Raw genomic sequence first — 27734 nt, 5'->3', positions numbered from 1 at the left:
AACGTCACGCCTTTTTATCCCCGAGAGGTAGGCAGAGTAAGGCACGTAATGCCGCTAAACAATGTACACCCACTTTTCACCATTTGTGTTATAAGTCCCATGTAATAGAGGGTGAGCCTGTTGCCATGTACTGAGCACATTTCCAGTCTCCGTGCTACTACTGAGAATTTTTAAGAAACCGAAAAAACCCTACTATTACTTTGCCCGACCCGGGAATCGAACCCGAGACCCCTTGTCCGGCAATTGCACTAGCAAACACTCAGCCAACGAGGCAGTCTTACTGTTTTCTTTTTTTAGTTAATTTATCCATAGTTTACTATAAATTTTGGTGTTAAATATACATAAATATAACAAATCGATCAAAATATTAAAAAATCTGCATAAATACTCTTTGTTATTTCACTGTCACAACTATTCCTCTTTAGACTTGTAAATTCCAATTTCAAATTCAAAATAAGCGGCCATGCTTTTTTTGTCAATTTATTTACGAAATTGGAAGCTTCTGCGTTTAAATTGCAACGGTATTCCTGCATAGTTCCAATTTTGAAGAGAATGGAAGGTAATTTCCTTGGTATTTTCTGTTCTGTCTCCAAATGGGTGAAATAAAGATGGCGTACTATGCTATTGTAATAACATTTTCTGTTTTGAAACGAAGACATTTTTTCCTTAGGTATTGGCAACGCTTGTAGATTTTCTTTATAAGTATGCTTTTACAGAAAAGTTATGTTCTTATGTCTTATGGCTCATTTACGGCTAGAATTATATGTTTTGGGATATAAGCATATCGACACCAGCAATTTATACTGCGCTAACTCAAAAAGCGTACTTTACAGTAGAGGCGTTTAAAGGGAAAAACGTGATAACTTTTACATTAATTAAGATACTTTTTTGAAATTTCGTATGCTTAATATTTAATTTATTCATTGTAATATCTCATATTTATATTTTCTTAATTATTTCTATTTTTTGATTTAGCGCAAGTTAGCCGTACATAAACGTAATTCATCAAAAAAAAATTACACCTTATACACGTCTAACTTATGTTAGCGTAGTGTAGTACGGGACGTCGTAGTGTATGATCAATCATCTGATGCATATTTCAATATTTTATAAAGAACATGTACTTACTCACAAAAAGAATAGTCAACGTACCATTAATAAACTGATTAATACGTTAACACATAAGTATTTACTATATAAAAGTCGCTAAGTCGTTCATTTTACAAACGAACAAGTATACACACGAACGCACTAAACTACGCTAACTATGAGTAAGTGCAGTGTTGCACGGATTTTGACCAAAGTGATCCCCGCGCACACTCCGCTAATAATAGTTGGCGTAATATAAATCGAGTGATTTCAAAAAGTACCTTTACTTAGCGTTTTTTAAGATTTGTAACTTTCTTATTTTTGCATATTTCTTCTCAATTTTTTTATGACGTATGTAAACACACATTTTAAGCAACTTAGCATAAAAAAAGTTTTTTCCAAATTTCGAGTTAGCGTAGTATAAATTGCTGGTGTCGATATGATCTAGATTATTGTTAAGCCTAACATGTGTCTGGATAGATGTTTCTGTAGGTAAAAAAAATATGTTATTGTATTTATCAGAACAAAATAAGGCTAGACTCTTGAAACAGCAAAATTGAAAGGAATTGGGTAGAGTTTCCTTAAAAACAAAGTGATCAATACAAAAAAATTCTTTCATTTGTAGATTATGATCTAATTAATTTCCAAATTTTTCTAGCATTTTTTGTTTACAAATAAGTCTTCTTATTAACGTAAAATCTGATGACGTCATAATACACTATTTCATACAAAATTAGTAGAAAACATAATGTTTGACGTTTCGAAAATTGTATTGTATATTCATTATTCATATAGAATGTTTTGCTCGCCTATTATTTATATTCTCACAGACTGATTTATTTATTCACACAAGACTATAGATTGCTTGCCATTAGGTGATCGTTTACCGCTTGCTCGTTTATCGGTCTACCATAATTGAGTTAGACCCATATTTTCTATGGATCTAACTTAACTATGGGTGTCAAAGGCATTTTTTTTTTTTGAGGGGATTATAATCATCCAATGACTTCTCCCGCCTTGGTCGAGGCGAGAGGGGGTGTCGGACTTTTACTGACAAAAAACCACCCCGTTCCTACTCCTGTTTTTTGAGCCGGAGCTCCGGTAAACCCCGGAAAATGGTATGCAGCTTAGAAAATGCAATTAGATCATAAAAAAGAAGCCGTAGCACGATTCTTAGTAATAATTCTAATTCAATATTAACATAACGTAATAACATAACGTAATATTCAACAAACATCAAAGACAATTCTACGAAAACAAGCAATTTTATTCTTTCACCATTTTCATAAGACATACTAGAATCCTCACTATTCTCACTATATTTGATTCCCGTAATGTCTTGGCGCAGTGAAGGTATTTATCACTCGGGAACATTGGAGCAAGCCCGGAGTGAAGACATACGTTCGCAATGTGGGAAATGGTTAGTGCTATTCTCATACTTTGAAATGTGCTTTTAATCCCTATCTTATTCTTTAAAAGATGGTTTTCTAGTTTTGAAGTAAAAGATATGGTGTTGTTCTTGATGAAGGTCATGGTGTTTTATAAGTTTTTTTTATGAAATAAATAAAGATTATGTTTGATATATTCTCTAATTTCTTTACTTTAAAACCGACTTCAGCATAGTATTTTTCAGACTTAGAAGGTTTTAGGGATATAACCCGACTTAAAAAAATGGAAAGCGTTCCCCTTATAAAAAAAGTTTTATTCTTTTGGAATAACATAGCTTCACACTAGGATTTTCTCCTATGTCGATGGTGTACGCATGCAAATAGCAGCCGGTTGCCCAGCCAATGCACCAAGCGTATAGTCAATCATTAAAGACAACAACGCTAGGAGAATAAGAATAATACCTTAATACAGTAACTTTACCTTTAAAATATATCTACAACATTTAACCCACATACCCAAAAAAAGACTAACAAACAAACAAAAAAATACTAAAATAAACAGAAAATCAAATTGTATCGGCTTCTCACATACCCCCGTCTACAGACGAATCGTGACTACAAAGGAAGAATCTAAAAATATATTCTATACAACTACCTATATTATGTATGACTAGCTGTTGCCCACAGCTTCGCTCGCGTGGATTGCGGACTTTGTGACCTAATTTTCTAAAATAAATGTAGCCTAAGTTACTCCTTAGTACATTAGCTACCGTCAAAATCGGTCCTGCCAATTCAGAGATTAGGAACAAATAAACAGACAGACAGATACACAATCAGATTTTTTAAATTACCGAAGAAAATTAATTTTGCACTAGTATATTAAAAGAGCTTTAAAGATAGTTACGATACGATCGTCTGTCTCACGATAGTTATTATTAAAATATCATTCTAAAAAAGTTATTTTGGTACCTAGATGTGTCGTATGTATATTCATATGTACGTAGTAACAAAAGCGGTTATACTCGTATCAATATTACAAACAGACACTCCAATTTTATTTATATTAGTCTAGAAAACAAAAAGGAAAACAAAAAAGCGTACGAGTATTTTCATCACGTATACATGTTGGGACGAAACCCGGATCCCTATGTGGAACAAAGCAGTTACACAAAGTTTACTTTAACTTTTCTTGTGTACTCTAATTCTATAAGACGGTTAGCTAACGAAAAACTTTATAATTATCACGGCTAGAATGTTTTGACAATTTTGTCAAATGTATTTGTAATGCTGGGGCCACACTAATGGAATATGCCATTTGATTATGGCGATAATTGATGTTTGTACGAAGCCAAAGTCAAAGCATTTATTTCAATTAATCCTAAATTAGGCACTTTTGAAACGTCAAATTGAATTGTCCGTTAGTCCGTCCGTCAGTGAAGCTAGGCGTTCGTTCCAAAGTGTAGCTTCGAATGGAGAAGAACGAGCAAGAAACTCCATCGTTACTCTTTTTAAAAAAAATGTTTTTTTTACAATATCTCTGATACATTAACGAACATTTAAAGTTCATAATCGTTCATTTGTTTTCAAAATCAATGGCATATTCCATTAGTGTGGCCCCAGCATAAGAGTCGGTTACGAATTTGGTAGAGGCTGTGTAGCAGCGCTTTTAGATAAACCTGAATATTTTAACCGACTGCTAAGCGTGGATTATGGCAAACCCTCTTATGTAAGGTACCTGTAGTCTAATAGTGCAGAGGATCCTGGAGTGGCAGACTGCCTAGCGGGTTTCCGGGGCTTGAAAAGCAGGAGAAGGAACCGGGTGGTTTTTAGTCAGTAAGACAATCTGACACTTATTTTTTATTTTATGAAACACGTAAACGAGCAGGCGTGTCACCTGATGGTAAGCAATCGCCGCCACCCAGGGACACTTGAAACACCAGAGGTGTCGCAAATGCGTTGCCGGCCTTCGGGGGGTTAGGAATTTAAGAGTTCTTGGGGAATCGGGGATTGGGAAGATTGGGAAGGGGAAATTGGGCCTCCGGTTACCTCACTCACACAACCAAACACAATGCAAGCGTCGTTTCACTTCGGTTTTCGGGGTATCACTCCGGTCGAGCCAGCCCATTCGTGCCGAAGCATGACTCTCCCACACTCGCCTCGCCCAAGGGGGGAGAAATAATTGGATGATTTTCCCCCTTCAATAAAATAAGTAGTGCAGTGGTTTGTCGTCAATTGATGATAATGATGATGATGATTTTATATGAGAAGACAAAGGGGATTTCGTTGAATGTTTCTTAAAGCGATAACACAACTAAAGACTATGTGGAATCGGTGTCGATTCCAAAACGTTATTGGATTTTTTGTTCTTAGTATTTTATGCCATGATCTTTGGAACTGTTAAGCGTTTCTACGGAGAAATTGTTCATGTTCTCAGAATTTGGTAACGTATTCGGTGCTTAGATAGACTGTCAACACATGTTTATTTTTTATACTCAGTTCAAAAACATAGTTCAAAACGTATTCAACGTATAAATACGCTAGCAAAAACCGTTTTATATTTTGGGACTTTAGGGTGTTTTCCACCAGAGATGTGCTATGCTACGTTGCTATGGATGTGTTTGGCTTCCACCAATCATATTCATTGGTACACATAGCTTAGCGCTGGTGGAAACGGACTCAGCTATGTTTTTTATATGGAAAGATGCGTGCTATGGATGGCTACCCTACTATCAATACATCGTATACTCGAGCTGCGCATCTTCCTCGCACAGATACATAGCTTAGTACCAATAGAAACGGTTACATAGTTTCACAGCTTAACTATTACATCTTCATAGCATAGCTACATAACACATCTCTGATAGAAAAGCACACTTAGAGTCGAATTTAAATCTCTGTCTATTTTATGATAATGCCTCCCTATTACAAAACCCCACATAACCGTTGAAAACTAGATAGGCACATATATATTTTAAATTTATCGTTCATAACACGCTAAAACTCCAGCAAAACTGATATCACAAACGCCCATACAGCAAAGTTATTATAAAATAAAATAAACTGAACATTTGTTTATCACGGGCGCGGTATAAAAAGTTAATAAAATAAAATATAAGTATCTGCCCGTAACATTGAGATAAAAGGTTAAAATATTAGTGGAACGATTACTTTATGTATACTGGTTAAATTAGTAGGGCCTATAAAAAATAAGTAATATTTTGAATATTTTTGTCGTGGTATATACTTAATTCTATGAAGGACTAGATACATAATAGTCACATTTTTATAGGATAGGAGCAAAAGAGCGCACACTCTCCCGCCTTAAGCGAGGTGAGAGGGAGTGTCAGACTCTTACTAACTAAAAACCATCCCGTTCCTTCTCCAGCTTTGAGCCGGCGTGTGAGTGTCTTCTGCGGCGACTGGGGCGTGAGGAGGATCGTTCTCTCACGCGCTCCCCCTCCTCCTTGACTAGCATGACTGCTTCGCAGGATAAATTCAAGCGTGACAAAACTGGTAAAAAAATAATTTTAAAATATTATAACACCTCTCCCATTTTAAAACTCTATACCATTACTGAAGATATCAAACTACTTAATCTACTGTTTCATACAAGATAGAGAGCCTAAGAACCCTCCTCTTCTTGATAAAAGAAGACTCTCAAGATAGACTTTAGACTTAGATAGAGAGCCTAAGAACCGTCCTCTTCTTGATAAAAGAAGACTCTCAAGATAGACTTTAAACTTAGATATTTACCTTACTTCGCAACAAAACAATTTATCAATTCCAAACAATAACTATATACTAAATTGGTGTCTAAAGGCGATAATTCCCATTTCCACTAAACTACTAATATTAATCAAGTGGGAGTAGTTTGTCTGTCAGTTTGTGCAGTAAAGCGACATAATAAATATGTTTTGCTCACATCTTAAGTAATATAAACGATGTCGACAGATCCGTTGTCGTAGGAACGACAGGGAAGGATAATATTGAGGTTATTTTGTTTAGTCATAGTCGTATAATGGCTGTTGGGGATATAAAAGAAATATGAAAACTACTAAGTGTGTGGGAGCCATGCTTCGGCACGAATGGGTCAACTCGGCCGGAGTGATACCACGGCCTCACCGAAAACCGACGTGAATCAACGATTGTGTTGTGTTTCGTCGTATGAGTGAGGTTATCGGAGGCCCAATTACACCATTCCCAATCTTCCTAATTCCCGATTTCCTAACAACCCTTAAATTCCTAACCCCAAAAGGCCGGCAACGCATTTGTAACGCCTCTGGTGTTTCGGGTGTCTATAGGCAGCAGCGATTGCTCACCACCAGGTGATACGCCGCTCGTTTACCGACTTATACCATTATATAGACTTACTAATACACTTCTGCCAATCCCAAAACAAGATAAACCTACTTACATATGTATATTATAATCTAGTCCCGTCACAATACATCTTAGTTTCCATCGCCGCACTTGTCTCCTTTTCAGGACGTCCGTACATTAAATTTCTGCTCCACAACCGGCTCATATTTCGTTTGGAAAGTTTCCAAGGCGCTGGGGGACAGTTGAATCACTTTGTCGGGAACAAATATTACTATATTTCTTTACTAGATCTGTGCGTGACTTTGGTTGTGTTGAAGTAAATGGTGATTGGAAATTAGACAGTAGGCATCAGACTTTCTTTTACCTTGAGTGCTATGAGACCATTGCTCGTTTTTTTTTTTTTTTTGAGAGAAACAAATTATTTTCAGTTTAAACTATTGAATCGGTAGTGCATTTCTATTTCTATATAAGGAGGTGAAGGAGGAGTAAGGAGTAACTTTTGATCTAAATCCCAATAATTTAATATAATATCTTGTAAGTTTTTTTTTTCATGGTATAAGCAGGTATACTGGCAGTACGGAATTTAAAGGATGTTGGGGAATTGGAGATTGCGAAGATTGGAAAGGGGAGTAATTGGGCCTTCAATAACCTCACTCACACAACGCAAGCATTGTTTCACGTCAGTTTTCTGTGAGGCCGGGGTATCACTCCAGTCGAGCCGGCCCATTCGTGCCGAAGCATGGCTCATACTTAAGCATAGCTCTCCCACACTTAGTAAGTTTTACTTGAGGCGTGTTCAAACACATAAAACAAATGACAAACAGACACCCAGCACTTATAATTAGTAGTTGTATCTATAGATTCTTCACGTCGCAACCGTCCTTTGTTTTCGCGCGTACTCAACCGAAATGGCGGGCGAATTTGAATATTACTCTCTGTACCGTTCCGCCATTTTATTGTTCTTTTTCAAAGACGTGTCGATTTGCTTTTTATTTTTATTTATTTTTTTACCTATACGTTGCCCCCACACTAGGTTTTTCTCCTGTATCGTGGGTGCGTTTACAAACATACAAGTTAATATGCACATGACACATGACACACAGACCCGAAACAATAATTTGTGGATCACACAAAGAGTTGGTTCATGCAGGACTTCGACTTGACGTTGCACGACACCTAGATGCTCAGCCACCACAAAAACCATGCAGTCATTTCAATGACTAATCTAATTAAATGAATCCGGGGCCTCAGTAAACCCGATGGGTAGTCCGCAGCTCTGAATCAGGCATCAGACCTACTGGACCCTATTTGTGGTGGTCTGAACCGTTGAGCTTGATTTTACCATTGCCAAAAGACGTCTGCATTAAATAAATACATTTAAATATTCTTCTAACCGTAGTCAAACGATCATAATAATTTTTGAAATATTGTACAGAATTACTCCTATGTACAGAAATTAAAAAAAAAACTACAATAAAACTGACAATACCAGTTCCCATACAAACCCAACCTATAAAATCTCCCTCCACAAAGTGACAGATGCCATTGACACAAAGAAAAAGTTTCCCGCCCATCGCTCGGCTTTAAACGTTCCACGATGAGAGAGCGTTTAATCTAAAAGTGATATAAACGATTCTGCTTTATTTTCCGAGTGCTCGGTAAGAAAACATGAGGTAGTGTTCAATATATTTGTTCAGCAAACGATGGGTCGTTACATACTTATACGTCTAGTTTTAAGTCTTTTCTAGCTTTAAGTCTTTTGAGTGTAGCTGGCTATTTTCTTTGCAAAGACTTATAGTATAGTTAGTTGATGTGAATATTTGTACTAATAGGTGTTTTCTTTTTTTATGGTATAAGCCGGTAAACGAGCAGATGAATCACTTGATGGTCAGCAATTACCGCCGACCACGGATATTCGAAACACCAGAGGCGTTACAAGTGCGTTGCACAGGGCGTGCGGCCTTTTGGAGGTTAGGAATTTCTGGATTATTGAGGAATTGAGGGTCAGGAAGATTGGGGAGGGAGTATTTGGGCCTCCGGTAACCTCACTCATACATCGAAACAAACAGCAAGCGTTGTTTCACATTGGTTTTGACGTCCGATATTTGAATTTTTAAATATCTGTAGAATTGTTTTAATGATTCTTCAAAGTAGTTTTGAAACTTCAAGTTTGTTACTTAAAACATGACGTAGGTATGAACTACTGTATTATTACTTACTTATCAACTAACAATACTACCTAAATAACAATTTCTATTAATCATACGATGACACGCAGTTACTAAGACTCTTGACAGTCCTAAATAGGGTACAACTGTTCAAGTTCACATACCATCAGACAACAGGCGACGAACGACTAGAAAAGTTTGTCTATCAAAATACAACACAATGTCACGCCTTTTATCCCCGAAGGGGTAGGCAGAGGTGCACATTACGGCACGTTATGCCGCTATACAATGTACACACACTTTTCACCATTCGTGTTATAAGTCCCATGTAATAAGGGGTGAGCCTATTGTCATATACTGGGCACAAGTCCAGACTCCGTGCTACTACTGAGAAATTTTCGAAAAACCGAAAAAAGCTCAGTAATACTTTGCCCGACCCGGAAATTGAACCCGAGACCCCTTGTCAGGCAGTCACACTTGCGACCACTCGACCAACGAGGCAGTTACATTAGTCAAAATACAAGTTGCCTATATTTTTTTCTTGGGACAAAATATTCAACCAAAACTAGCTATATAACAGTATTGAATAAAAACCCCAAACTATTTAGGAAAAGGTAAAAAATGGGAGATTCCTCTTTCAATACCTTTCAAAGATACGTAACAATTCATCCTTATATTCATTGACCTTTGACAAACGACAAAAGGTATAGAAAAGACATTCTTTCTTATAACCTTTTTGTCAACCAATAAGGCTACGTTATATTGAGGAAGAAGATTTAGGGCACAACACACATGGTGCTTAGAAATGAACCTTAACAGAGTGATAATAGAATTGAATTTTCAATAATACAACAACTGCCTTACTAAAGCATGATACTAGTTAATGAAATTCGATTTTATTGTTACGTAATTTTGTCATAAGGCAGCAAAACGTGATCTGCAATTTGAAATTGGAACCTCATATCATATCTCTCTCTCTCTCTCCTCCTGTCGCCAGTTTCCAAACAGCCAATGATAATTCTGTATATGTGTAAATGCTATCTATGTGTGAAGCATGCATGTGAGGTTCGAAACCTACCAACGGCAAGTACCAATGTGACTTTTTGCGAGTTATATGTACTTTCTAAGATTATTTAGACACCACTGACAACGGTGAAGAGAAACATCGTGAGGAAACCTAGGCTTATAATTTCTAATTATAAGTTTGAAATGGCCAACCCGCATTGAGCAAACGTGGTGATTAATGCTCAAACCATCTCCGTGTGACAAGAGGCCTTTGGTCAACAGTGGCCACTTATAAGCTGTGGATGTGATGATGTGTGTGTAAATGCTATAGAAGAGATCTATAAATTGGAAACATCATTTTTGTGAAGGCACTTTTACTGACACTAGTTTCTAGGAAATTTGGCGTGGGTGTCTTATTGAGCTGAAAGATCGTGATGTAGGTACAGAGAGTATAATAGGACATACATACATACATAACGTAATCCTGTCTCCCATAGGGATAGGCAGATAATGGAATGAAAATTGCTACGAATCTTACATACCTCTTTCGCTTCATCAACAGTCATCAGCCTTTTCACGCATGCTCGTCGGTTAAGGGTACTTTTAATTTGGTCCTTCTTTAATATATCGACAATCTGATCGATATATATGTTTGTTTTTTCTTTTTTTTATGTGTTATTTTAGGGGCTTTTATTCTAAGAACATTCTAACCCTGTTGAATTATAAGCAATACAACCACACATTGTATTCTAGGGCATAAGTTCGAGTTGGTTATTATTTACTAGTAAAATGTCGACATAGATTTCCATGGAAAATAGTTCTGTCATACAATACTAGCCCTGACAATAACGAAAACGACAAAAAAGTATAGTTCAGTTTGATGTAGTTGTTTGAAATTTATACGCTTTCAAACAAATTTGATTCAATGGAATGGAAACCCAATAAAATAGCTATAAAAAGTTACAAACCCGATCTGATAGCAAAAAATATTTATAGTCCAATTTTTAAAATAGATACCTCATTGGTTTTTGTGTGATATACGGTAGCATTCTAAAGGATTTTATTTAAAACACATTGGTGATACTCTTTGGTTGGTTGCAGTAAAATATTCTTTGAACCTTGACCAAAAGTTTACACTGAGTCAGCAAGATCTAAAAATTTTGACAGATTTAAAACTGTAGCTCATACACCAATATCACCATAAATGAGAAGAATTTCAACCAAACTTCAATATCTTTTAAAACTTACGAACTCAGTCCTGGCATTCGCAGATTTTTCTATAAACTTCTTTTTATTTTTCTAGTTTATAATATAAAAACAAGTCTAGATTGGTCTCGATAAATAACAATAGTACACAATAAAGCATTGTATTGGATACTAATATAGAAAACGAATAATAAATATCTTATTTTTATATATACCTAATACTAATAATATTTTTGCCCAAGACAACAAAGAAACTTACCTTTAGTGATTTACACTCAATACCAGACCATAAATATCATTAAATTACTTTTAAGCATGGACTAAGTTAGTCTATTAGTCATATTTTATAGACAATAAAACATATTTGTTAAGAATGTGGTCCTTTTGTCTTGGTCTTTCTAGTCAGTTATATGTTTGCCCTCGTTTTTCTATAATCTCATATGTCACAGTTACTTGATGCTAACTGAGATATAAAGACAAAAAGGACCAAAAACGAAAACTATTGAAAACCAAAAAGCATGTTAAATTTTTATAGATTTTTTCTTTTTGATATCTCGTATTTGTTAACTATGATATAAAACTAAGAATTAAGAAAATTATTATTTAAAACCTACAACAGTCAATTAGCAACATTTTTTTTATTTGGTCCTTTACTCTGGTCCTTTGATCCGCCAATAATTTTTGGCATAGTTCATTTGAAAGCCAATGTCTATTTGATGAAAGTCGTTCATTGCAACTGGCTCTAGACTTCCATACAATAAATTTGAGGAAAATTATGAGGAAGACGTTAATTCTGGAAGTTAGAACCACGGAATGTTATTGTGGCTAGAAATGGCATAGTTCTCAATTTGTTCTCGTACTCTTAGCAGTAATAGACAGAACTTGAAATTGTGAAATATGTCTGTAATGGGTTATTATTATAATGTTATTCAATAGTTTGTAGTTCTACAAATTATAGAGTAAACTGAAAAATAATATTGAAGATTTCAGTTTTGGAATCGCTTCATAAAAACAAAAAAAAGGCAATTCTATTTACTAACCTACAACTGACTATTAATGTCAATTTGTTTGAAGACTATTTGACGTAAAATTTCTACAATACTATCAGTATTATAGATATAAAATACTGCAGACAAAATACTCATATATTTTTTCTCCCCTGAACAAATACAGACGCGACATTATAGAGAGAGAGGAGATACGTCAAGTAAAATATCACAAAAAAGCAACCAGATTTAAACAGCTGTCAAATCACAACAGTCTACATGAACCGTATAAAAAAGATGGAACGAACCTCATTTGTACAAAAAGACCAAAATACAGAGCAACCATTGCATTGTAACCCTTTATATGTTCGCACGATTTATGCCTAACATTTTTATTCTGGTGTTATTGTGGCGTGATTTCGAGTTTTCACATTTTTCTCTTGTCTGATAAGAGCGTGGTTAAAAATTTGTGTCGCTGTCTTATGTATTTAGAAGATTGCGTAGGTATGTTTAAGGTGTTGAGGTTTTAAAGGCTTTTATTTTTGTAAAATATATGAGTTGGTCTTCAAAGAGCTTTTTTTTTGAGGTGGTATCATCAGTCATCCAGTACGATTTATCACACCTTGGGCGAGGCGAGAGCTACTTTGAGACACTTACCGACTAAAACCACCTTGATCCTACTCCTGCTATTCGAACCGGAGCCTCGGTAAACCTGATAGGCAGTCTGCAACTCCGGATCACGCATCAGCCCTACTAGGCCCCATCTGTGGTGGTCTGATAGCTCTTTGAAGCGCGCGCAGACCGTGACACGCCAGACGCACGTTCCAAAGAGCAAGTGGGAGTATAATAATTTTAAGTACTTATGGGCTTTTAAAATTTTCACATTTGAACAAGCAATCCACATAGGTCTTTATTGAAGTTTTTCTGAATGAAAATTTAATTTAAACGATATCCTACACAATATTTCGTTTCATAAGCTTCACAAAACCATTGCAATTAAAAAAATAAACTCACAACTACGTACAATAGTCATTCAGTACAATTTTCCGCCGCTGCGTTGCTTTGCCATTCCCTCTTTTGTACATTCGCAACCAATTAACATCTTGACCAATTAAAACGGGAGTTTGCGAAAATGGCTTTCAATTAGTCCATTAGAGAAGAGTCCAGAAGAGTTAATTAATAACAAAGAAACAATTGTTTTGAGATAGAAACTGTATTGTTTATTTCATTTTTCGTATCTTTTTGTTGCAGCTGTCGACAGTACGTATTCAGCAAAGATCGTTAGTTAAGTCCAAGAGGGTCCAAAGAGACGCAAGCGTAGAATTATTAAGAAGGTTTGATTATTCTTGAGTTGGGCAGAAGGGGACGGGGTTTTATCGACTTCCAGATTTCTTGGTTATTTCAAAACTGTATTGGAATTATTATGGCAATTGACTCACCTCGTATTAAGTGAAGCTTATAACAGTCCTGGCAATAAAAACTACCGTTTGCGTTGAACAAAAAAGAATCACTAAAATCGGTCTATAAACCTCGCTGTAATCCATGTATATCCATTGTAAAAAAAGCCGACCATTTGATAACCTCGAAGAATTCGGTTAAAAATAGTGTATTATTACCCAATTATACCCACAGAGGAACAAAATAAGCACTCTATTGATAGCAATTGAGTCAAGAAAGGTTATCTTAGCATAGGCTATGATATTTTTATATTATTGTGAACTTAAAATCATATTATGCATGCTGTGGTTACCCATAATTGTAAATACAGATAAGCCTAAGTTAGTTTGTACGTAATTGTTATTTTTATTGTGCAATATTGCTGTATTTATGTTGGTGACACTAAATAAATAAATAACTTTTTTGACGTATCAAAAGTTCATGCATGTATACTTCTAGAATTAAATGCTTTAAACTTTAACACGCTACACAGATATAAATACAACAAACATACATACATAAGCACTTAGGCAACGTCACTCAGCGTGATCCTGCCAATTACAAAACTTTTACTTTTACAAACTGTAATTACTACGAAAGTGTAAAATGGCGCAAATATCCCGAAAGTTTTTTAATATCATGTCTGAACTGAACTCGGATTCTAGTCGAGTTTCAACGTTTTCGAAAAAGAAAACGAACATTTCTATTTCGTTAGTTGCGTGCCTGAACAAAAAAATACTATTACGCATTTTATTTCTGCAAGGGTAAGCAAAATTGTATTAGATATTAAATGTGACACACACTTGTAGCCAGGTATATTATGATAAACATCCCATACTTTTTACTATATAAAAGGAATATTAGATAAAATTCGAAATTAAGCACCATTATAAAAAAAAACTCGAATCCGAAAATCACACTACTATTATAAATGTGAAAGTTTATTTGTATTTAGATGTTTGTCCGTCAATCACACTGAAACTACTGATCGGATTTTGATGAAATGCAGTATATAGATACGGACAGTGTAGCTGGCTTGGGTTATAGAATACTTTTCATCGTACGAGAACGCGGACAAAGCCGTTGACTGAAGCAAGTTATGATATTTAATAATATATTAATGTGGGAGCCAAATCAGAGAGACCCCATACCCACCAGTCAGACTTTCAACTATTCGACCAATGAGGCAGTTGAATTTAACAAAGAATTTAAAACAGTTTCGATATTATGAATTAAATAGAATCATTTTACGGTTGAATTCAAAATATGTTTGTTATAATAAATGACATTCAATACTGGAATATGATGCGTTATTACAAAAACCACATATCAAATGGACACAAATAAATTAAACTGTTAACTAATTATTAGGTCATTATTTCAATCAATACTTAACAGGATGAATTATAATATGAATGACGTAACAATATGACTTTTAATTCCGAATGGTTAGCCAGATGAACAGAAATACAATATAACACTCACTATTCATTGTTTATAGTTACTATTAGCTTCTGCCATTGGTTTCGTCTGCGTACCTGTAGTATAAAAAATACCATATCAACTTAGTCAGCTCATACCATGTCTTTTCTTTAGCGATTGCAATCACCGCAATTAGACACCCGCAAAGGAGTCACAGGTGCGTTGCCGGCCTTTTAAAAATGACTGTATAATAAATTTTATCAAAATCCGATTTGTAATTTCAGTGTAATTGACGGATAAACATCCAAACAAACTTTGAGATTTATAATTTTATTAGTGTGACTAGTATGATAACTAACTTCTCATTTGTTGTTTCAATTGGTCGTAGCGTGATATTTTATCGCCTATAGCATTCAACCTGCCTGTATAATAAGTATATAAATTTCATGTATACCTATGTATGTATGGGGAGAATCTATAGTTATACAGCATGTAGCCCTATCAACGCTATCCGGAGCTGCGGACTATCTACGGGGTTCCGGCTCGAATAGGAACAGGGTGGTTTTTAGTCAGTAAAGTCTGACAGCATCATTGAAGATTCTCCGCCCTAAAAAAATCCACCAACGCTAAACAACTCAATAATAGTTTGCCCAGGACCCACTGCCACCTAACAAAGCAGTCAAATGTCGTCAGCATTCAGAAATAGAACAAAATATTTGGTCCCTAAATATAGCAATAATATTTGTTTTATATTCGGCACACGACTGTTTAAGAGTCCTTTTGTCCCAAAGAGACGAGTACTGCTTCCAAGTAATTCTATTTACAGAAATATTGACGTGTGAATTTCAGCCTATCGTATTTCGGAAGCTGAAGTCAGTTTTCATGATGATCTAACTGTTTTTCCTTAACAATAGACATGCCAAGACCTCAACCTACCGTTACGTACGTACGTACCGTTTCATACGTATTTGGGAACATCAAATAAAAAGCTGAGAAAGACTGCCTCATTGGTCGATTGGTTACAACCGACTGCCAGGATTAGGGTCTAGGGTTCAATTCCCTGATTGGGCAAAGTATTACTGGGCTTTTTTTCGGTTTTTCGAAAATTTTTCGGTAGTAGCACGGAGTCTGAAATTGAGCCCTGTATAGGGTAATAGACTCATCCTACATTACATGAGACTTATAACACAAAAGGTGAAAAGTGGGTGTACATTGTACCTTTATCGGCTTTATTACGTACTGTAATGCGCACCTCTGCCCACCCCTTCGGGGATAAAAAAGCGTGACGTTGTAAGACAATAAAACGTTTAAAAATTATAAAAGTAAATATTCACATAAAATAAATATCATGATATTATTATTTATGCCAATCCAAACCAGCCATTTGGCTCAGTAAACAATAAAAAATCAAAATACTAAAAAACAACGATCATTATAAACCTATCCCCACCGACCTATATACGATTGCCAAAGGATAAAACAAAAAAACAGAATGAATCTTAAATAAAATTTTATGAACTTTAATATACGTGGTGTTAAAATTTCTGAATCTCTATAACTACACACGTTCCCACATTTGGCTAGGGTCCATTTTGCGAAATATCTTTAGCGCGAATATAAAATTTTAATTTGCAAAGTCCTGCCAACCTTTATTAGTTTAGATAAAACAAACTAAAATATTATGAAAACTAATGAAGTTCGCTATAATTTCAGTTTGGCCTGACTAGATTAGAATATTTTATTGCTTAAAAACCGTTTAACGTAATAAAATAACGTATGCGTAATTTATTAGACTTTATATTCTCCAAATTGAAGGTAAAAATTAAACCACAGAAATGAAATTGGAATTTTTGATTATATCAATAAAATTTACATAACGTCCCGTAGTTACATATACCGCAGATCAAATGACCAATTGGCGAGCAAGCCCGAACAGAAGGACCAGACTAAATAGAAAAACACCTAGAAACACCAATAACGTTTAAAATCTGCCATTAATTACTTCACCGTTTTATTTTTTCTACCCAAAAAATACAGTCTTTTGGAAATTTAAATCAAAAGCTCAGAAGACATGGATTTGACACAAGAGGGACTGCTTCTTGCCCAAATGGGAACGACTATTAATGCGGGCTTAGAGTTCTTCGATATTCAGGACCAAAAAGGTTCACTTTACCAGTGAACCTTTTTGGAAAATGGAAATCAGCCTCCTTCCAATTATGTGGAATCAAAATGTGTCTGTCGAGTGTTTTAGTATAACGTCTTTATTTTGCTTAATTGGAAAATGTATTTTGTGTGAATTACGATTTGAATTAATTTTGATTGTATTTAAATTGCAATGATAAGATGTTTATTATTTTACAACAGATAAGCAAATCAAATCTGTAATTCATTTTTTTATATGGGACAATATACCAAAATTATGGTATTTCATAGTATATACAGAATTTATTCAATTAGAGATCAGATTTTTCTATTTTCCATTAATCTGAAATAACACAATATACTAAAAGCGATCTGCAATAAAACCATATAAAATAGAATTCACAAATAGAATAAATAAAAGTCACATCACAATATTCCGCACAGCTTAAAAATTACAATGACACACGAATGTATAATATGTCACGCGCTATGCACGTAACGAAAAGCTGGTGTAAAAGAAATATCGCTCCGTTCCACGAAGCTGAAAAACTTGAACAATTTCTTACTTTACTTTGAGAATACTAAAAACTTCGTCAGTTTTACGAAAAAAAAAAGGTAAGCCACATGAAATCTATGAAGGTGGAATGTTAAAGGACATTCTGAATTAAATAGTACACAAATGTAGCTAGAAAAGTATGTTTAAGGCGTTGTACACATTCAAGGTTTGGCTAAAATATTTTTCTTTCAATAATGTATTCTTGGCCTAATGTTAGACATACGACTTGTCAGCTAGTACTAATTTTTCTTTTTTTAGAACCCTAACCGAGGTATTTTTAGTCCAAGTGGCTTTTAAAAGTATCTCTTTTATTGTTTTGGGTCTAGAATCTGAAAAACAAGTGCCCCATTCAAGACCAATTTGGTCCTTCGATCCGCAAAAAACACATTACATCGAACAAATTGTAAAAACATGTCAACCTACGTTCGGGTGCCAAAAAGAGTAAAGTACAAATTGCTTTTGTAACTCAAATTTCGTAAATAAGCTTTTTAAAATTCAAAAAAGGAACATTCACACGATGTCGGCGTAATGCCGCATTGCGTAGAAGCCACCGTTTGCTTGGAAAACCCGCCAAAATATATTATTCGTTATCTATCCCCCGGGTGCGGTCCATTTACGCTCGTGAACATGAAACACTATTGGTCCGCATATTATTATATTTAACACGTGAACTCCGCCTCTGATTCTTATTAAGAACTATTGTAGTTCCACAATCCTCCGCTGATTTATGGTTGGCGCTAGTTGTTAAAGGTAAATCGCTTCAGCTTAATTTTATACATGGTTGAAGTATGGGGTTTTTAATTAACATATTTCGTATAGATAAGTTTATTTTCATAATAATATTATGAAATTTTATATTGTGCTTACGCAAATATTTTCGTGGCTAAAATGCAAATGAGTTTTTAAGTTCAGCGAAAATTATAATACAGTTAGGACTTTGAAAATTAATGTCAAATGCCAAAAGCAAGGTTAACGGTCTAGATTAATCCATTCGCAATTCCGAAACTCAATTAGAAGAGAGCGCGGACTATTTAAGATTACGCTTCTTGATCTGACGTTGATGATAAAAACATTTATATTAAATCAAGGAATCAAAGATAATCGAATTCATTAACCAACTTCTTCCAATAAAGTTGAACAATTTCTCAGAATTCTGTGACTCAAGAAAATTATCTTGAGCCCTCTGGTCTTACGTAAGTAATGAGAACCTACGTAAGAAAGTCAAACGTACATACACAGCGTCACGCCTTTTGATCTAGAAATGGGCAGGCAAATGTACAATGGTGGTCACATGCGCCTGACCACCACAAAGTTAATGTTTGCTTACAGCTGATGAGCTTTTTAGCCCCGCCCCATGACCATTGAAATGACGAATGATGCTAGCGCATGTAGACGAACAACACCAAACGCATCCCTGACTAAGGAATTACACGTATTGGGTCATTACGCTGCGAGGTTATTGCTATTGTATTAGATGAGATATTTATTGGGTATGGCATAATGTTTGCTGGGTTCAAGCAATTATTTTAAAATGCTGGGGGATCTGTCTTTCACTGTACACAAACATAATGTAGCACCCATTTATGTAAATGTCTTTTGGTAAATTCAAACATTTCTCATGATTCTTTGCCCGGGAACACAATCAGACCACTCGACCAATGAGTAACTACATCAATACTAGCGACCAATTCCTTTCAATAAACTCACGCAATTCTACAGAACTTTGATCCTAATAGAAATAGGAATATAAGTACTATAATCCTATGTAATAACATAATAATATAACATAATAAATAAAGTTGTCACAAATTACTTCGGTACTTTGGAAACTTTTTAAGGAGTTATAAAAAAATGATATTATTGTAGAAGTCATAAAATGGTAAACAACCCCATTTCGCGTAATACTCTTTCCTATGAGAGAGTTGAAAGATTTGGCAAAGTTACTGTACACCACAGACTTACAGTCACTTCACTAAAATCCCATATCACAAAAGGATTGCTTAATGGAAAACCTCTAACCAAGAATGTCACATACAGCTATCACCTTATTTACCTTTAAATTTTTAATTCTATTCAACAGTTGTAATTATTTAATGTGGGAAAAATTTTCAATGACTTCTCCCGCTTTGGGCGAGTCGAGAGGAAGTGTCAGACTCTTACTGACTAAAAACCACCCCGTTCTTACTCCTGCTTTTCGAGCCGTGATTTTTAGTTAATCTTTGCTAGGATCTCCATCGTAAACCGCATCGCAAAACAGTGAGAACGCCAATCCATTTTAAATAAAAATTCTCCAGAAATGATAAAACCCCTTAACAAATTCAATATCTAAAGGAAAATCCCTACTTAAGTCCTTATTCTAAAGCAAACTCAATACATTTGACTCTTATTATACCCCTCAATCATTTTCAAGTCTCCAACAGTGATGAATTGAGACGCGATGCATATGTCAATTGTCTAGACAGCTACTCTTGAAGCTATAATATACCAACATATCCTGGCCTCACAATATATTGGCTGCTTTGGCTAAGGCAGGTCAGGTTATACTGGTGGATAATGTGCCCGCACTTGAAGCTATACTTGACCAACATAACTTGGACTTATATCACATTGGCTTCTCTTCTACAGATAGGTCAAATTATATTGGCGGTTTATGTGTCCAATCCGTCATTCTGTGAAATGAATGCGAGGATGCAGATCCGCGGGAAGCTACTTCAGTTGATCGATTGAAGTAGATTGAGTAGTTTGAGATTTAAATTAATGTATGTTTGTGGAAAAGTAGGGGGATATCTGTTATCTTGAATATCATTATTCATTGTTATAACTGTTTTGGATCTAAAGCAAGTTATTTATGTCCCTGAGACGACGGGCTAAACTTATTTATTTATTTTATACTTTATTGCACACATACATAAAAACACGTTTACATTGTAATATGTAGTAATTAGAGTACAATGGGCGGTCGGTACACACGGCAATTTCTTGCACACAACCTTTGGGTGGGTTTTTTTAGGGTTCCGTAGCCAAATGGCAAAAAAACTGAACCCTTATAGATTCGTCATGTCTGTCTGTCTGTCCGTCTGTATGTCACAGCCATTTATTTTAAATGATCTTGGTATGGCTACCCATTCCATAATAATGTAAAGCGGGAAAAACACAAAAACAAGAAAAATAAATTAAGAGAGGCATTAAAAAGCAAGGACACCATTTTTATTATAGCTGCACTGCACAGTTTGCGCAGCAACATGTAACGGGTGCGATTCCCGCCTGAAGCAACTCTTTATGTGATCCACAAATTGTTGTTTCGAATCTGGGTGTCATGTGTATGTAAGCGATACAGGCGAAAATACAAGTGTATACGAGCAACGTTTTAAAAAAAATATACTATCATATATTATGTAGATCATCAATAAAACCCAACACGATTTCTCAACGATAGCTCCACACGAACCGCAAAGCATTCAGCTCTACCATTTCATTCTAGCTCAGAAAGTACAGCGTGGTGAAAGGCCAGTCGTGTGAATAATGATCACTGAAGACGTGACCGCTGCTCGGTACGGTTCAAGATTTCTATCTATTGTAGCGTGCCATTAAAACTTATAGAAACGTCACGGCCTTTTTATCCCCAAAGGTAAGGCAGAGGTGCTCAATACGGCACGTAATGCCACTTTACAATGTATGTATACCCAATTTTCACTGTTTATGTTATAAGTCCCATGTAATAGGAGGTGAGTCTATTGCCATATACTGGGCACAATTCCAAACTCCGTGCTACTACTGAGAAATTTTCAGCTCAGCTGTACTTTGCTCGACCCGAGAATCGAATACGAGACCCAGAGAATATAGAGAGATATGTCAATAAACAATATTACAGGTCTGGTTGTAAAAAAAAATAAAATAAAAAAGATACTAAATATTTTTATAATACACAAGACGAACATACAATGTTATAAATGCAAAGCAGACATATTTTGTTTTAGCAAATTAAAATAAAAAAGATTAAATATTTAAATATTCATTACGCTTTCTACAGAAAATGACACGGCACGTGTCTGAAACGTAAAAAAAAATTTTAATGAGACGACACGTGAGTCAAATTGTGTGAAACGTGAAAAAAGACTATGTAATTTTTTTTAGTATAAAAATAAAGAGTGTTCCACTTTATAACCTAAATCAAACATTAAAGTCCTGCATACATTTTGATTCGGCCTGCTTCATACTACATCATTCTTTTTCCACAGCAACACACTTAGGAACAACATGCTTGATTTTGAATAATCATCAGCAACATCAACAGCCTATACGGAGTGGCGATTCCAAACTTATAATTAGAAATTATAAGTCCAGGTTTCCTCACGATATTTTCCTTCACCGTTGGTCAGTGGTGTCTAAATATGCTTAGAAAGTACATATAACCAGTGCCGGCGTTGCTCAATACAAGTTGACAATTTCATATAATCAGAAATGATAAGTCCAACTTTCCTTGCTATGATTTCCTTCACTGTTAGTCAGTGGTGCGTAAATATGCTTGAAAAGTACATGTAACTTAGAAAAAATCACATTGGTACTTTGCCGTTGGTAGATTACGCGCACTCTCATGCATGAGAGAAGCGGGTGTCTTAAGCCTCCAGGCCACCACGACATTATAACTACATACTACATTTACTACGTATTATACATGCTTGTGTCACTTCTAGTATCATACTTACACTACCATAACTAGAGCCCCATACACATTTCACTGACACCATCCTTTTATTAAAAAAATAGTGAAACATTTTCATCACAATTTAGTTTCATTTTCACATCACAAAGCAGGTACAAAGTGACACTCAAATTTAATTTCGAATATCACAAACTATAAAATTCAATTTAAATTCCACGAAATATGTTTTGTGCTATAACTGTACCAGGAAACCGGTTTTATCCGGTTAAAGAGTGCTGACAACATAGCTTGGGGTTATGGGTGATAGTTTTAACACAGGACCGTTGGACCGTGACATAGGTCCTTTGGCAAATGATGCTAGATACAATACGAGGCTCCGGGTCACCACGACATTAACAAGTATGGAGAACACTCATATGATTTAAATAAAATTAGAAGTAGTACTCGTCCACAGAAGTAGAATACAACTAAATATTTCAACGATAACCGAAATTTTAAATAAATTTTCAAACAAAATAAATAAATAACTAAATAAATCATGTATTTAATTCTGTGTGAACAGCTCCATGACCACAGAAGAGTTGTAAGTGTCTAGGAATGTTACGGTCATGTGGCGCGGCTGTTGTAATGCCGTATTTGTAAAAAGTGTTCAAATTAGCTCAAACAGAAAAAAGCAGTTTTTAGCTCAACTACTGGTCCTATGTCGCTCACTTTTCGTATATTGTCAGCCAAGATGACAGCAAATAATATGTGTTTTAAATTAAGTCATAAGAGGTTTCTCCATACGGTACATAATCCATTTAAAATAATCAATGTTATCACTCGGGCTTTGAGTCGGTCAGATTTAAAAATCCTTACTATTACAACATGCAGTCTTATCACACGGAGACCCATTTCGCTATTTTTCCGTACATTGTTAGCCAAGATGTTAACAAATCCGGAGCTGCGGACAACGTTACCGTTACGGTTACCGGAGCTCAGGCTCAAAGTAGGAGAGGGAACGGCGTCATATATAGTCATATGATGATTTTTCACCCTCAACAATAAAGAAAGATTCCTCAACAAAAAACAAATTTAATCATAGGTATGATTTTTTCCCTACGGTATACATACTTGTGTCACTTCTAGTATCACACTCACACTACCATAACTACAGCCCCATACACATACATACAAAGAATATAAAAATGATTGCACAGATTTGAAACCACTATAATGTGCGTTCGTGTTTAATGGAACGACTGGGGAAATGTGGAAGGATTTTCTTGCGTTATATGTCTGGTACGAGAGATTGCAACTACTGCTGTTGTAATAAGAGCTGTATTGTATTTCATTTAGGTAGTTTTTGAAAGGGATTGAGTTTATTAGCGATTTTATCAGATGTGATTTTTTGAAAACGTTCATTTCGCCCAATTAGATAGAATACACGAAAGTAAGAGTATAATTTGAATTAAGAAGCATTTCCACACGGATGAGCAATTCTATTCCTTCTCCGCGTGAAAAGAGGCTTTGGTCAGCAGTGGCCACTTAAAGATGTTGATGATGATGATGATAAAGCAATTCTAAACTCAAACTCATATTATGAAACTTCTGCATACATGACTGCATGGTTGGCGCGGTGGCTGGGCAAGCGGCTGTCGCGCAATGTGTAGCGGGTTCGAGTCCTGCACGGAGCAACTCTTTGTCCGATCCACAAATTGTTGTTTTGGATCTGGGTGAGTGTATGTGTACATTTTTATTTATTCTTGCATTTTCGTTTGTTTTATGATGTGATAATAAATATTTACGAGAATATATTTCTTATATTTAGTTCTTTTTCAAACTTTGACATTTTTGACATTCAGAAAACTAATACGTTACACCACAATGGCCTTCAGCTAACTATCCACTCACTATCTATACGAGACCCAGCAGCGATCGCTTTAAAGAATATTTTTCAAGCAATCAATCACTTCTGGTCTTTTCATCCATAAAAGAGCGGTCAGATGGGTAAAAATCTGACCGAGTTTCCAGTTAGGAACATATCAAGCACGTCAAGCTATATCCACCAGCATATCATGGCCCGGCTTTGTATCATCGTTCTGGACTTTCAAAGGTCAGGTTATACTGGTTTTTTATAGCTCGAAGTGTAGTCGTGTGGACGTTAGGTTGCCTATATTTAGAATGTCGTTTTTAGTAGCAAAAGGTTGATGTGGATTAAAACCGGTTTTAGATTGGAAGTTGGAAAATTTATTATACCTATATAAGGTGTTCTAAATGTATCTGCCACGGCTTTAATAGGAGGTAGTGTTGTGTTTGAAGATTACAATAGTGAAGAAATTACAGACTAGTTAATTCGACTTGAGAACATATTAAAGAAGTTAAATAAACATTGATTCTATTTTGCATAAACGGTGAAACGGCTCTTTCATAACAAACGCATATTATATTATATAGATTTCTGTATGAAAAAATAAACTCATAATCAATCATTTATATTTAATATTGGAATCTTCAAACACAACACAGCCTTCCATTAAAACAGTTAACCATTAAATGTGTTAACCTACTTGAAGAAAAAAAAATCTTACGAGATTAAATAAATTACGTTGATTAAAATCCTGAAACCCAAATCTCACTTTTAACCCACAAAACTTTAATTAAGATCCCCACCAAAAATCGCCACAAAGGACCACAAATATTGAAACTAGCCAAATGTAACATATGTCCATAAAAACCCACTCAATACAAGCCCTTATGTAATTACGAACATTTGTCACTGAATTGTTCTAATAAGTTGTCCTAAGCCAACAACCCTACAAGGTACAGTCATGCCATAAATTTTGGCACAATTAACTCCTGTCCCCTTTGTTTTTGATTAAGTATCTATGTGGAGTGGTGTACAGTTGCGCATAGGGGTATTAGGTTAGTTACTGTTACTTATATTTTAATCAAAAAAGTAAATGTATGAGCTATTTTCGTTTGCCAGGAAGATGATATAATAATACCTAATTGCGTGTTTCCTGTGATGAACAGGTAAATAACTAGCTCTACTGATATAATGTAATGTAATAACGAAAAATAAGTAATGACTAGTTATTTTGGTAATTTACTCAATTACTCTGATATTTCTGGAGTCTTCCTCAACCTAGGACGATTACAATACTTATCGTAATCTAGCCTTAACCTTCAACTTAATACCTACCCAACAAAAATCCGTATAACGTTACCTATTTTCATTAAAAACATTTTCACCAAAATTTAGTTTCATTTCCACATCACAAAGCAGGTACAAAGCGACACTCAAATTTAATTTCGAATATCACAAACTATAAAATTCAATTTAAATTCCACGAAATATGTTTTGTGCTATAACTGTACCAGGAAACCGGTTTTATCCGGTTAAACCTTGCTGACAACATAGCTTGGGGTTATGGGTGATAGTTTGACACAGGACCGTTGGATTGTGACATTGATCCTTTTTGGTCCTTTTGCAAATGAAGCTATACAGCACCAGTTTATCGTGGCCTCGGCTTGTATGATCGTTCTGCACATTCGACGGTCAGTTTATACTGGTTTGTATAGCTTTAGCCGTTAGTAGAACACGTCTTTGAGTATGTACGTTGTAATAAAATGGTTTTATTACCATATGCTTCGCGGTTTAACCCACGTGCTCCATGAGTAAGCGTCGTAACGTGATGCTAGATAGCCTATAAACCTCATAAATAAATGGGCTATCAAATGCAAAATCATTTTTTAAATCGGACTGTTTGTACGTGTAGAAAGAAAATATTTCTTTGGTTTGTTTACATACTTAAGTGTGGGAGTGCCATGCTTTGGCACGAATGGGCCGGCTCGACCGGAGTGATACCACGGCCTCACAGAAAACCGACATGAAACAACGCTTGCGTTGTGTAAGTGAAGTTATCAGACGCCCAATAGAGAAAGGGGGGTACCCTTTCCAATCCCCGATTTCCCAATAACTCCTAAGTTCCTCTCGCTCTTGTGTTAGGGATGAACCATGAACGGCGGCGATTGTTTGCCATCAAGTGATTCGTCTGCTCGTTTACCGGCTTATACCATAAAAAGTCTCATAATATACTTAATATATAAAAATGTCTTAAGCTCAACACTTACCTAACTCAGGGATTATTACATTCTTATAAACGATACAATGAATGACGAAACGATGGTACTCGTACGATACAAAGAAGCAGAACTTGTTACCGAAAATAACTGGACGCAGTTCCAGGAACGGGAACTAATAATAAATAAATAATCTGCCAAAATCAGTAATCAATGATCACAAGACCACTCGAAAGACAACACTGCTCACCACAAAAAGACAAAACAATCAATTTACCGGTTTATCCCAAACAAATTATTACTTATCTACCAATATTTAACGAGAGAGCTACAACTAATATCTCCTCTTTGTACCGAAGGACCAAGAAATTAATCGTTTCAATTAACACTACAATCTCTCATTCTCGTTGCTGATTGGTGCGATTTACGTGAGATAGGAACTGAACAGATGTTTTCTTTTGTTATGAAGTATGTTCTTGTTATATGTAATTATGTAATATCATGGGCTTAGAGATATAATAGTGGGTTTAATTCGGGATAATTGCTGTTACGAGTCCTCTGTCTTGTGTCCATCTCTCATTAGATAAGGTAACGGACGAAATATTTGTATTCAATCATAATTTTTTTATTATTTTTTCTCTTTATGTGTTCCAATATTTTTTGTTCTGGGTGTGATATGTAGGTAAACATGTATGTTTGTAAACACACCCATGACACTGGAGAAAATCCTAGTGTTTTTTGCAACTAACAAAAATTATAATGTACCTAATGTATGTTACTGCAAGAATTTTAAATACGTATAATTATGTATTTGCCCAAAATATGTATTAATATATCAAAATGTGTATTGGTATAATTATTAAGTATTTGCCCAAAACATTTTGTTTGTGTAAACAATCTTTGGTTGACATAGTACGAAGTTTCGCAACTACATAGTTCATTCATATTTATACCAACATCTCATTGCAACTATCCAAACACTCACTCACTGAGATTCATTCAATACTTTACCCTCGATCTCCAACTGAGATAAACGTAATACAATACTTTGGTCGTTCGCAGAACTAATCAACAATGAACTCCTCAAATTATATGTTGCCCTGGTACTTGCTAACAATTCGTTACAATAATAAACAAGTGTCCCCTGTCTTTTCTCGTTGTTTTCCTTCATTTCCGTGTGTGTTTTTGTTTTTGTGGGTTTGTGGATTTATGTGGTAAGAGGTTAAGTAGAATTCTAAGAAGATATATAAACACGATGTTTTTGTTTTATTGTTGTTCATGATTATT

The 27734-nt window shown here is 35.3% G+C and overlaps 1 protein-coding gene across 2 annotated transcripts in view; it reads right to left on the bottom strand.

The window, feature by feature from the left end:
* Nucleotides 1-27734, bottom strand: part of LOC118279288 (lachesin) — a 158203-nt gene that overhangs the window by 47995 nt on the left and 82474 nt on the right. Inside the window, exon 1 of one of the 2 annotated variants that reach the window (XM_035598939.2) lies at nt 13602-13747. The exons of the other annotated variant lie outside the window; for it this stretch is intronic. The gene's annotated coding sequence lies outside the window, so the exon portion shown is untranslated. Of the gene's footprint in view, nt 1-13601; nt 13748-27734 lie in introns of those variants that run through there. 2 annotated transcript variants of the gene reach the window in all.

Source organism: Spodoptera frugiperda, chromosome 14 (genome assembly GCF_023101765.2).
Source record: "Spodoptera frugiperda isolate SF20-4 chromosome 14, AGI-APGP_CSIRO_Sfru_2.0, whole genome shotgun sequence".
Lineage (NCBI taxonomy): Eukaryota > Metazoa > Arthropoda > Insecta > Lepidoptera > Noctuidae > Spodoptera > Spodoptera frugiperda.
This window is presented reverse-complemented; position numbering and strand designations above follow the sequence as displayed.